Here is a 5,214-nt window from a genome sequence, read left to right as displayed (position 1 = left end):
TGAAACGTCCCCAGCATCCGAGGTCCAGCGAGGCGGGGACACGTCCCCGCAGCGTCAGCTGCACGCTCCGGGTGGGCAGGCGTCGTCCGTGAGGGGATTTTTACCTACACCCGGACGACACGGCCACTCTGAATTCCCTAGCTGCCATCACACAGGTGAAGGGCATTCCTGTGTCCCTTCAAAAAGTACTGCCCCCCACAAGATACACGAAGGGGATAGTCCTTAAATACTTCCTAAACGACCTGTCCTTCCTCCTCAATCACCCCGACGTGCTTACTGCAGAGCGCTGCCCTCGCAGCGACGGACAGAGAACCTCCCAGGTCCTCATCGAGGTCGACTGCCCCCTACCAAGCAGCCTCCACTTGGGCCTAGTGGGCCTGTACTTCCTGCGGCCATACACGCCAGAGCCAACGAGATGCCACAGATGCCACTCATTTGGCCACACACAGGGAAAATGCTTCAAGAACCAAGTGTGCGGAATATGCAGTGCCCTTCACCCGACGGACGAGTGCCTCCAGAAGTTCAAGAGGAAAGAAACCATCTCTTCGAAATGTCCCAACTGCCAGGGCACCCACCATGCATGGAACAAGAGGTGCCCGGAGCGCCGCCGTCTAGTCCAAAAGGGCATCCAGCACCAAGCCGCCTGGGTGGAAAAGCACTCCGATGCCCCTCCAGGTACCTTCGTCTGGGGGAAACAGCGAAAACAGCCTCCTCAGCAAACCCCCCCGAGTCAGGAGGACTTCCCTGCACTACAAGGCCCCTCAACCACCCACCCCCTACTCGCCCCTCCGCCCCCACAACCCAAGCCTCAGAGGCAACAGCGCCACCGTCCCGAGAACACCACCCCGCCAGTCACCCAGCCCCATATTCCTACGTTTCCACTGCCAGAAGGGACCCTCACCATCACGGAGTCAGCACTGAAAGGTCTCCTCAAGGGCCTGGTCGTGACGATCGTCCAGCTCCTCGAGCGAGACGTACCGGAGACAACGCTGGACCCTATCATCGATACGCTCGTAACGAAGTCGTTCCAGCAACCCCCAACACCGGCCGAACCCAACACGTCCCTCATCCGGGAAATGGCCCCTCCCACCCCCCGACCCGAACCAGTTTCAACGAGCGACCCGACCACACCGGCCGTAACCCCCACCCCAACCGTGACAACTCCCCCACAGGCCATCACAACCGACGAGCCCCAGGTATCAACACGCTCATCACCCCCCCACCAGAAGCCATCAGACTCGTCCAATGGAACATGCAAGGCGCCCGAGGAAAAATCCACCTCTTTCAAGAGGCAGCTCGAGGGGAAGGCGTCGACGTCTTCCTCCTCCAAGAAACCCTCACTCCAGCCACAAAACCTGTCCAACTCAGAGGGTACACAGCGTACAACAACCCGCGAGTCAGAGGAGGATCCCGCGGCTCCTGCGTCCTCGTCAGACACGCCATCCCCTCCCAGCGAATCGAGGACCCAGCCCCATGCGGAGAACGGGTCGACGTAGTGGCAGTCCAAATCCTCCTCCGCGACACACCTCTCGACCTCTATTCCATCTACAATCCAGCACAATCACACCTCAACCTGGGTGAATTACTCACTTCGGCGGAATTACAGCCCACACTAATAGCGGGAGACTTCAACTGCCACCACCCCATACTCGGCTCAACCTCACCTACTAACCCTGCAGGGCGACAGCTTGGCACCATTCTCCCGCTCCACCCAGGAGTCACCCTCCTCAACGACCCCGAACCCACACACACCCATGGCGGAGTCCTTGATCTCATGTTCATCTCCACTCCACTCACGCCGAATGCTAACTTCACCGTGCACCCCACCCTCGCCAGTGACCACTTTGCCACCACCTGCACCCTCCATCTTCCACCCGTACCGCCAGCCCCACCTCTACCCGCACGCTGGAATGTGAAGAAAGCTGATTGGACCATGTTCCGTGAGACACTACAAACCACCGCACACCATGACACTCCGGACCTCGACCTCCACGCAGCGCATGTCACCGAGGCTTTCCGGGCAGCAGCTGACGCTTTAATGCCCCTCTCGACGCGTCCTACGCGGACGTACCGCGATTACTGGTTCTGGGACGACCGGGTGGCGGAAGCAAATCAAACCATCAACAGGGCCAGAAAAATCCACAGAAGACACCCTACACTAGCCAACAAAAACATCCTCATCGATGTTATCACCCACACCCGCAATGTGAAGCTCGAGGTAAGAGAACAAAAGTGGACTGAATGGTGCAGATCCATTGACGCCCACACTTCCCTCAAAAAGATCTGGTAAAATATCCGCCGGGTCAAGGGAAGTCCCTATCCCAGACCCCCGTCACACCCGACCCCTGCGGCAGAGGCCGATCGACTTGCGGCTTCCTTTGCACAACGAACGCACACCTCTAACCTCCTTCGGGCGACCCGCCGAAAACTCGAGGCCGAAAGGGATAGGCGAACAACGGCCATCAATACTGCAACAGCCAGAAATGCCACCACTGACACACCACTGAGCGCGCACGAAGTCCAAAATGCGCTTCGGACGGGTGCCGACACATCCCCCGGCTCTGACGGCATCACGCACACCATGATGCACCAAGCTGGCCTGTCAGGGCACGCTGCCCTCCTGTCTCTCTTCAGCGCTTCACTGGACGTAGGGCGACTCCCTCACATATGGAAGGAAGCGGACATTATCCCCATCCCCAAGCCTAAGGACCCGGGCAGCTTCCGGCCAATCTCCCTACTCAGCTGCATAGGGAAAACTATGGAGCGGATCATCCTCTCCCGCCTCCAGTGGGTCATAGGCCCTCTACACCCGGCAATATCCGCCTACAAAGGGATCAGGCACCGCCCAATGCCTCATCACCCTCCTCACTCAGGCCAGCTCCCAGAAAACATCGGCGGTCTTCATAGACCTGGAGAAAACCTTCGAGCTAGCGGACAAACATGTCATACTGGCTCTCCTCGCAGGCAAAGGGGTTGGGGGGAAACTCCTCCAATGGACAAAAGACTTCCTCACGGAAAGAAAAGGGAGGGTCCTTTTCCAAGGACATCGCTCGCCTTACCATCAGCACGAGCGAGGCACCCCTCAAGGTAGCGTGCTCAGCCCCTTCCTTTTTAACATCCTAGTTGAAGCACTCACCACCACTGAACTATCCAGAGGATCCAAGCTTCTCCTCTACGCTGACGACATCACCCTCCTAAACAGCAACAGGCGCAGCTTGGGGGCGGACCTAGAAAAACTGTACAGAAAATGCCAAGAGCTTGGCCTCAAGGTAAACCTAAACAAAACAAAAGCAATGGCCTTCGGTGCTGCGCCACCTGACTACCCCCTCATCATTGAAGGCACGACCATTGAGTGGGCCAACTCTTATCAATATCTCGGAGTCTGGATAGATTCCAGACTGACCTTTGCCCCTCAGGTCCAGTACCTAAGAGAAAGACTGGACACCAGACTAGCCGTCCTCCGCAGCATTGGCGGCCTGAAAGGAGGGGCCAGCCCAAAAGTCAGAAAACTATTCTTCACACATGGAGTACGATCTCTCTTGGACCACTGCGCACCATGCCTCGCAGCCCTTCCAGAGAAGCTGATGGCGAGGCTTGAAGCGAAGCAGAACACCGCCCTCCGTGCTATACTGGGCGCCGCCCCGTGGACAAAGACTGTGACCCTGCGAGCGGAGCTCCGCACCCCAGCAATCAGACACAGGGTGACCCAATTCACCGCCTCGTCAGTTGCAAAAATGGCACACTCAGAGAAAGAATACTCTGCCTCTCGACGAGTCCTTGCTGCAGCAGCCATGGACCGACGCCTCCACCTCCGCCCCAGCTGGGTCCAGGCTGCCAGAGAAACACTCCTCACAACAGGGATACACGACCATGTCCGCACGAAGGGCAGAGACCTCCCGCACCAAGGACACCAGCGCCCCCCCCCCGTGGGACCCTCCACTACCCGCCATCACTGGCTCCTGGCTTCCACTCGCGAAGGCCCTTCTAAACCCGTCTGTTCTCAGGCAGGAGGCCCTTCAACGCATCCGGTCCCTCTCCTCTGACCATGCCACAACAGTCTATACGGATGGTTCCGTCGACCCCGAGACAGGAAGGGCGGGAGCTGCGCACGTCATCGGTGAACACAAAACACTGACGAGGATCACGGATGGAGCCTCATCCCTCCAGGCAGAACTTGTCGCCATCCTTGAGGCCCTTCGGCACTGCCAGCACAGAAACACTCCAAGCACGCTGATCCTCTCAGACTCGCTTGCGGCGCTCCAGACGCTCCGCAACCCCGAACCCCAAGACAACGTCAACCTGATCACAGAAATCCACAACCTGGCAACCGCTATGCGTTCGAGGGGAGGAAAAATCACCTTACACTGGATCCAGGGAAATGAAAGGGCCGACGCTGCCGCCCGGGAGGCAGCCCTCAATCCAAACACCGATAAAAAAGTGCATCCCAGCCTCTCAAGCACCACCCTCAAGATCAGGGCCGTCACAAACAACCTCTGGCGCGGTGATCTAGCAAATGAACTGGCCGCGGGGTCACCCTCCGCCTCGTGGTATGCCCGAGCGACTGGACTCCGCCCACCCAACATACCGAGGAAAACTCCTCTGCTGCCACGACTGGACCTCCACCGCCTCAGGCTAGGATTCCAGTCACCTCCAAACATGGTACGAGACACCCCTCCCGACCCTTGCCCGCACTGCAATTCGTCATCACCAACATCCCTGTTGCACTACCTGCTCGACTGCCAAGACACAAACATCCTCAGAGATGGCATGGCTCCAGAGAGGGACCAACACTCCAGACAAAATGCAGCTGCAGCTATAATAGCACGCACCCCGGACGTCGTACTCCTCCAGCTCTGCGAAGATACGCCACCCCCCAGATAAGACCTGAGCTCACGCCCGCACGGCTATGGGGTGCATTCAACACGTAAATGCGGACATGTTGACTCCCCATGGCTCAAGGCGGCGAGCACAGCTCACCGACCCACACCTCTGCAGGGCTCTAAACATAGCCCATCCAGTCACCGAACTGGTAAATATCAAAGAAGAAGAAAGAAGCACCAACCCAAGATTGGAAGCTCAGCAGCGGTCGAGGAAGGAGCGCTCCTCTCCTCACCTGACTCACCATGGCCCGACCTTGCCCGAAAAAGCGCCTCCATCTCTCCCCACCCGTGGGAGAGGAGGATGGCTGGACCCGCGTCGTGAAGAGACGCCGCC

This window comes from Eriocheir sinensis, unplaced genomic scaffold (genome assembly GCF_024679095.1).
Source record: "Eriocheir sinensis breed Jianghai 21 unplaced genomic scaffold, ASM2467909v1 Scaffold792, whole genome shotgun sequence".
In the NCBI taxonomy this organism is placed as follows: Eukaryota; Metazoa; Arthropoda; class Malacostraca; order Decapoda; family Varunidae; genus Eriocheir; species Eriocheir sinensis.
This window is presented reverse-complemented; position numbering follows the sequence as displayed.